The sequence below is a fragment of the Balearica regulorum genome, chromosome 1 (genome assembly GCF_011004875.1).
Source record: "Balearica regulorum gibbericeps isolate bBalReg1 chromosome 1, bBalReg1.pri, whole genome shotgun sequence".
NCBI lineage: Eukaryota > Metazoa > Chordata > Aves > Gruiformes > Gruidae > Balearica > Balearica regulorum.
The window spans coordinates 35117267-35125770 of record NC_046184.1 but is presented as its reverse complement, the minus strand read 5'-3'; the positions used below and the strand labels follow the sequence as shown (position 1 = coordinate 35125770).

Sequence of the window (8504 nt, the reverse complement as noted above, 5' to 3'; positions counted from 1 at the left end):
GATGAAACTTACCCTTTGGGTCAGTTTTTCCTAACCAGGTAAAGCTCTTAAAGAGCATCAGAAAGCGAAGCAGAATACCTTTCCAGTATGAAGACAACAAAGGCATGAAATCACCTGAAATTCTTAGATAAGAAATAACGTGAGGCATAATAAAATAGTCATACTGTGCACATGACCAGAAGAAGGAAATAACAGCACATGTCAAGTATGTTGTAAGATTTAACTGTAGTATCCAAGTAGTGGCATCTAAAAATTTGCCTGTGTCTCTAGGCTTGACCACTATCTCTTTCATCCTGCTGATACTAATACTCTGTCAGGTTGCTTTCATCCTGATCAGCCCTTGTGCTTTACTGATGCTTCTCTGACTGTGGAAGCCTTCTGACATTAATGCTTTTGTTTTGGTAGTTGTGCTCTTTTTCAGAGGAATGATTAAGCAGCTATAGCTTTCAAACAGAATTCAAACTTCCAAGATGGATTAATAGGAAAAGGTATGAATGTTATCTTCTGTGTAGTCAGTATTAGAAAACTAATACTAAAAAACATTTGCAGCTGTGTAATGTCTTAGTTCAGCTATAATCCAGGTTTAAAAAAAATAAGTAACTGAGCTACATCCTTGGACTGGGTAGCAACTGACGTGAATGGAGCACTAGATCCCTAAAGTAGCTTCCAATTAGCTCTGGAACTGAGCACTAGGAGAATAGCCAGTGTTACTGGGAAATGGAAGAGATTTTATGTAACACTGCTTGTAGCTTACCTACAATATGAACTGTTGTTACTAGGTATGTCTGAGGTTACTTGATAACTGGCTATTTCTTCCCCTTGTTGTAAAGCCCTTCTGATAATGTATCAGGGATACAGCTGTAACTAATAGAAGCTGGGGGGGGTGGGGAGTAGTTATCACAGTAATTTTATACACGTTTGTAGATAGAGTATACTCTCTTATGGACTGTGAAGAGTTGTTCAGTGTGGAACAGAGGTGTATGCCTGAGTAGGTTATACTAATAGCTCAAAAGCTGCTTCTTGAAGGCTGTTGGATGAAAACAGGTGGTTGTAATATGAATCCTTGACAGTAAAAGCAAGATGATAGCAAAGAGATTTGAAAACCGTAGGCCAGGAATCACCTGCAACTCCACTTCATCCAGTCTGCCATGCTTCTAATGAAAATAAGCTGCTATATTTGGTTTCTGGTCCCACTCCTGCTTTTACAGAGATTGCTCTTAAGCATTTGTATGCAATAAGGAAGGCTGATTAAAAGGAAGCTATTGAAGCATGTAGGATTTGCTGGGGTGGATGGGTGGACCTGTTTTACTTACTTAGGCTACCAAGATTTATCTTACAAGTGGTAGTGTACTGTAGCCTTTTGTTTCCATTTCTAAATGCAACATCCAACTGCAACTTGCGAAGTCCCTGAGGTTTCTTTTCAGTGTATAGAACACAGTGCAAGACAGGGTGCAGAACGTGGGTGTTCAGAGAACTGCTAGCTTTACTTGCTCCAGGAGATGGCAGTGTCTTTCCCTTCTAAATTGCTAAAGACTGGCAAATCTCTGAATTGAAGAATTTAATGAAACATGGAGAAAATTCGTAGATCTGAAGTCAAGAATTATTTTGGGGGAGATAAGAGGATTTTTTACTTGGGGTTTTTTTCTGTTATTTCTGTTGTGTCAGGGGAAAAAGTCTAAAATAAACAGTGTGAGACAGTTAAACAGCGTGAAATACTTCATAGCCCTGTGCCTTTATGACATTCAAGTGTCAGAAATCTAAGATCATGTTTGTTGCAGTGACTGATTCAAAATTGACTTTTGAATGATTACTTATCAGTACTAAATGTTATATTTTTCTAGAGAACTTTTTAACTTGTCAAGGTAACTTTTTATTTTGAATATTGTACTCCGGTAGATCCAGAAGACACCTAAACTCCATATTGTCTATTGATTTCATCATCTAGGTTGTTAGAATATCAATGGATCTGATCCTAGGACATAGCTCTGCAGAACATCCTTACATCTTTCTGTTTTGACAGTAGACTGTGATTTTTTTTTTTCTTTCTCATAACTCTAGCTAGTTCTGCATTCATCCAGTAATAGTTTCATCTGAGCTGTGTTTTTCTGTCTTGCTTATAAGAATGTCCTGTGATAGTCAGACATCAAGCTAACTTGATGTCTACTGCTTTTTCATTACACTACTGTGGAAGAAAGGAGTTTAACATGGCCAAGAAAAAGCTAACTTGTGTCAGTTACTGTGGAAAGCATAAATGAGTATAATTTGAGTACTTGTTCCAAAATATTTTTTAGAATTAAAAATTAAATGGTCTTGACTCTAGTCAGGAAGTTTTTGCTGCTTTTCTTCTTCTCTGCCTTTCTTTTTAAAAAAAGGCATTTCAGCTTGCCCCTTCTCAAATACAACTACTGCTACTGGTTTTGAGGTTACTTTTTAAACATATCTTATTGATAAACATTAACACATCAATTTTTAACATACCTTATAGAGAAGTCTTTGGGGTCAGAGAACCTGAGAGCATCAAACTTCGGGAAACTTACATTCTAACCCATTCTTTTCTTTTACTAGGCAGAGATCTTTCTTTGTCAATGATGTGAATACAATTGCTTGTAGTTGCCATCACTAAGTGAAAACAGCCATCAAACAGTTAATTCCTAATGTCATCAGCTGTCAGTTTGTCTTCCATCTTGCATAGCTAACACTTCCCTTGTTTTTTTTCTTTTTTTTTTTTTTTTCTTAATGCAGGTGCACTTGCAGAGCAATGTCTTCTTACTCTTGTCAACTGCTGCTTAACTTTGTTTTCTTCTTTTGGTTCTGATACAGCCCCTGTGTTCTCTTGTTGCTTCTACTTAATAATTCATAAGTAATCTCTTCTAATTTCCATTACTTACATCTCTTCTGAGATCGCTGTTGGTCAGGTTCGTCCCTTTTTACACTTGCTATCCTTTTTCACATTGGCATAATTTGAGCTTGTTATCTTGATAGCAGTTATTTGGGAACTTCCAGGTCTCACGTACCCTTTTCCTCCCATGAAATCTTACTGAGCAATGTTAGAACAGAGGAAGAAGTAGAAAGAAGGCTAAGTGCATGAAGCTTTCAAAATGGCATTTAGGTGCTGTGATGTCTAGGCAGCTTGAGATTGCTCTGCTATCGGTATTAGAAACTAAGAATTTGGGGCATGCATCCACTTTTCTCTCCTCCACCTATGTCCCATCTGATGGCAACTGTAACAAACAGCAATGAAGGAGGCTATGCCAGTCTTCTGCCAGTACAGGTTTTTTTTCTTTCAGTAAATTAGTGCTTTTCTAGGAACAGCAAGAAGGGCCTTAATAAAAACATAGGGCTGCATATTTGTTGATTCTTACTTCTCCCCAGATTCACCCTGTAGTTTTCCTCTTGTAGCAGCTGTCAATCAAACTATTATTTCTCTGATCTTACGGAACCAATGGTGTTCTGAACTGCATTGTATCGCTGGTGCCTTTCCATGATGCTTTCGTAACTTCCTTAACTTGTCTTTCTCAGAGTTATGTTATTCAGAGAACAAAATTACCCTGCAAAATCTTTTATTATTGATTATCCTTGAGGGAGCAGGAAACTAGCCTGATTTCTCAGGAACACATCCTAAGTTTGAATCTAGTCTTCGTTTAATATCAGCAGGTGCGAGTCTGCCATAGGAACTGGAATTGCATTAGTGATTAATCTGACCTTATCTGCTTTGCTGGTTAGGCTTAGGGAAAATATGACTTTTGGAATAAAATGTGAAATTGTGTATTTCACTGTCACATCTCTTAAGTATGCAATTCAGCCTGATTGCAGCAGTGAAGTTGTGTGGATTCTATGCATCTGTTCCTTTTTCTTTGTACTATTTCACGTAAACCATTTGTATCAGATCTTTCTCATTACATCTGTCACCATGTGCTGATTCTCTCTCTCTGAATTTCAGTCTTCCATTTCACAGTGCCCTTTCTGTTTTCCCTCAGGTTCAAAACATTGCATTCTCTACTGCCTTCCCTCTCCTGTCATTAGCTGCAAGCAGCTCAGCCTCTAAAAGTGTCATTTGAAGGCTTCTTTTAGTTTTCTAAAAATTTCTGCTCAAGGCTCTTTGTTTCTGAAAGCTCCTTTCAACAGCTCTGCTTCTTAAGGCTCCATTTTATAGGAATATTCCTCTCTAGCGTCTGGCTTTATAAACTGAAGCAAGTACAGCATAGAAACCAAGGGAATTCCTTTTTGTATTTTTTTTTCTTCCTTCCTGTTCAAGTGGTTGCTCAGTTCAGTTGTGGTTGGATACACAGGAATCGTTTGCTTTCTTAACAGTAGCAGAAAGTAGTGTTTGCTTTCCAGACTTCATCTTCAAACTTCCAACCTTCTGATCTCTCTTCTGATAGCTGTTACGTTACTAAAGCTTGAGGTAGCAAGGTAGAAGATAAATTTGATTCCTTATTCCTTTATGCCAAATACGTCTACCTGCATTTTAAAGCAAGAAATGCACTATTAGGCACAAATACTGATTACCGTAAACAACTAGGTATACAAAAGTCTTGCTTGTCCTGATGCCTGATGAGATAGGCAGGTTAGTGTTCTGTATAAACTATTAAATTAAAATCCTGTCTTGTGGCTACATCCTTTAATGGGAGCTGAGCAGTAGATCAGAGTCTAAGTGAGGAAACTTGCAAGAAAACCCAAACAATCAAAAACCAAACTAAAAAAACCCAGATTTCTTTGCTTTTATATGTATTGCAGTGAGCTGGTTTTGGTTGGGATAGAGTTAACTTTATTTGTAGTAGCTAGTACAAGGCTGTGGTTTGGGTTTGTGCTGGAAACAGCATTGATAACACAGGGATGTCTTAGCTCCTGCTGAGCAGTGCTGACACAGAGCCAAGGCCTTTTCTGCTTCTCACCCCACCCCACCAGCGAGGAGGCTGGGGGTGCACAAGGAGTTGGGAGGGGACACAGCCGGGACAGCTGACCCCAACTGACCAAGGGGATATTCCATACCATATGATGTCATGCTCAGCATATACAGCTGAGGAAATAAGAAGGAAAGAGAGGACGTTTATCTCCCCAAGTCACCATTATGCGTGATGGAGCCCTGCTTTTCTGGGGATGGCTGAACACCTGCCTGCCCATGGGAAGTTGTGAATGAGTTCCTTGTTTTGCTTTGCTTGTGTGTCCAGCTTTTGCTTTACCTATTAGACTGTCTTTATCTCAACCCACGAGTTTTCTCACCTTTACCCTTCTGATTCTCTCCCCCATCCAGTCGTGGTGGGGAGTGAGCGAATGGCTGTGTGGGACTTAGTTGCCAGCTGGGGTTAAAGCAGGATACAGTAGTGACTGCTTGTACTTCAGGTTGCAAGGGCATGTACTCAGAAGCAGCTTCCTTCCTGAAGAATCAGCAGTCTATACAAATATCACCAAAAGGCAGAGGGACAAAATGGTTGATTTGCCTGGCTGTGATTGTGATGGGAGAATGGTATCCGACTCCCCAAGTCGAAATCAGGTGTCTTTCTGTCTACACCAGGCTGAGTACTTAGTTTGACAAGTGGTGCTTGAACTTGAGTTATAATGAATTGCTATCACTTTTGGAAAAGTCAGGAACACTTTGCTGACTTCAGAAAAGTGTACTTCATAGTCTTTGTTGGGAAGTGGAAATGCTGCCAACATTTTCTAAAATAGCCTGAAGTTCAGATTTTGAAATAAGAAGTAATGAGCTACTGCTGTCTGCTGAAGCCTGTGTGTAACACCATGTAGCACGTGAGCCTTGAGGACACCAATTTGGTCCTTGGTATTAAGATTTCTTTGCATTTTGTGATTGGATTCTGGTGGTTGTGAAAATTAGCGAGGCTATTACAGGGTTGCATATTAAATGCAATATTTAAGTGAAAATGTGTGTGTGTTTTCAACAGATGGGTTAAAATATTTTAGGGGATATTTTCTGTACAATCTGTAACAAAGAAAGGACATGAAATAAATGCTTAAGAATTTGTCAGATCTCTGAGATTTTCTGCTTCATGTTTTGTTCTTCTGTGGACAAGCTCGTCTGATTGATTGGTAAAGCTGGCATCTCTTACCCAAAAATCTGCAAGAATTAATTGAGCTTAAGGAGAACATGATCTTTGGTTAAATTTTTATTGTCCCTAGACTTTAAAATTCAAGAGAGAGAAGTAGATTCACTCCTTGCGCTGGTTTGCAACTGTCAAGCTGTGGCTTGATCTTCTGACCTCGAGAGCGCCCTTGTCCTGCATTGCTCCCCCCCACCTCCCCAGTTACACTTCAAATACTGCTATGAGTGACTCGATGCTGCCTGAAAATGGGTACAGACCACAGCAAGTGGTGTCTTACGTGGCTGGAGGCTTTTTGAGGAGCTGAGGAGCAACCTCTACTTCATTTCTGTCTTAAATTTCAAAGTTGCTATCTGGATAAAACAAATTATTTGCAGCTTGATTAACTGTTTGCCCACTTTGTTCAAACTGACTTTGAAATACAGAATCCTGGGAGGCCCCGGGGCTCCGCTTTCTGGTCATCTTTCTGGCTTTCCCAGAGCCCCGGGTGAGGCAGACGCTCTGCAGGTCTTGTACAGGGACTCGTATTAGCGGCTTGTGGTCACTGGCTTACGGTGGCACAAAGTCCTTCCTCCAGGGGGTTGCAATCTAAATAGTCAGCGTGTAGCACGTCCCCACTGTTAGAGATGTGGGACTGCACGGCTGGAGGGGCTGAGGAGAGACTTCCCTTTTTGCAGTAAAACCCTTCCTGTGGGTGGTCTGGACTCATTTGATTTTCCCTGAAGTGGAGTGGGAAGGACTCAGGTGCACAGCTGAGGGGGGTGAGAAATGGTACATCTCTGAGCTATGATGGAGGCAGGGCCATCAGCTGACCTATTGCATCATCTGGTATGCAGGAGGATGTGTTTTACCAGTGTGAGTGCCAGCTTGTTCCCAGTGTAACGCAGGCAATGCGAGAACTCAGTGACTGGGGGGTAAAGAACAGGAGACATGAATTTCTGTTTCACAGGACTCAAAATCAGCATATTTTTTAAGACTTTCAATATTCAGTGTTTTCAACATTTCTTTCTACAATAAAATCTAAACATTAATGAACATTTTAAACATGAGATTTGGAGAAGCTGAGAACTGAACAACCCCACTAGCCATTTCTGAGCCCTAAGTCTGTTTTAGTAACTTCAGCTATCTTTCCTGTCTCTGAATTACATTTTGTCCTTGTCTTTGTCCTTTATGCTTTTGCCTGTCACATACCAGGTTTATGTGGAGCCAGCTGTACTAAGGATAGACTCCTGCGGTCAATGTTCCCATTATCAGATTTTGTCAGAACAGCTCTGCTGGTTCAGAAGCAAAGAAGAAACTTGGCTTGATCAGGATACTCATGTGCTGCATATAAAACACCCAGAGAGTCTTCAGCTGTATTCCTATGTGATTTGTGCTGATAGAGACAGGAAGCCACTGTACCATACAGCCAAAGCTCCAGTCTCAGGTCATTTCATAAGGCTTCTTTCTCCAACTACAGTAATGCCAATGCAAAATAGCATTACAGGGATCAGCTGCTGTATTCAGAGACCAATTAGGGGTCTTGTTTGTTCCTGTTCGGCTACCTGGGGTAACAATATAGGGCTCTTCATCCAAAGACTCTCAAACCTTAGAGCTTGATGAAGGAAGTTTGTTTATCATTTTCAGTTGCCTAATGCATAAACCAGAGCTTGTTCTAATCTTCATTCTCTTTTTCCCCTGCTGATTCCTTCTAGGCTGATACTTGCCATCCTTCAGCCTGCCTGTGTTCTCTGTCATTGCCAGTTCCTGGCTGAATATAGGCTGTGCGTTTGTCAGAGCAAGAGGGACATGTTGAATAAGTCACTAAATCAGAACACTAGACCAAAGCAGCATTGTTCAGACACCTCATTCAACCTCTCTGTGTAAAGGATTCCCCCAGGTACAGTATTGCACACTGACAAATTTCAAAATTTAACAAGATGGCTGTTTCCAAACCAATGAGCATCTGTTGGGAGCTTGCCAAAGACACAAGTGACAATTAGATGCCCATATGTCTCTGAATCTCAGAAAAAAACAGCTGCATATACAGCCTACAGGAGCAGTGCTAGATCCAGCTTTACTACAGGCCACAGGGACACTTGGACTAATCGGTGTTGGGAAAAGAAGGGAAACCAGGCAATGGAATGAGTGACAAGACCAAGCCACTCCATCATTATCTTGCATGATTGTAATGAATCACCCCTTGTTGAGAATTATCCCACTTTTGTGGATAGCCCCATGCCTCAGGCAAGGTCCTTCCTAGAAATTAGTTATCAGCCTGTAAGTTCAAGATTTGGATTTTCTTTTTATTTTCAACTTTATTGGTAAGATATGACTGTGCACTTTTATCCTTTTGCTTATACTCTTGTTCCTCTATTAGGTTCATGGAGGAGCAAAGCAGGTTTGATTAGTTTGAAAGTCATGTGGAAAATTGGAGAGAGACCATCACAGAAGGTATCTCTCTCAACA

At 40.5% G+C, this 8504-nt stretch overlaps 1 long non-coding RNA gene across 2 annotated transcripts in view; it reads right to left on the bottom strand.

The window, feature by feature from the left end:
• The window catches only part of LOC142600517 (uncharacterized), a 634685-nt gene that overhangs the window by 507931 nt on the left and 118250 nt on the right, over positions 1-8504 (bottom strand). The window lies entirely within an intron of this gene.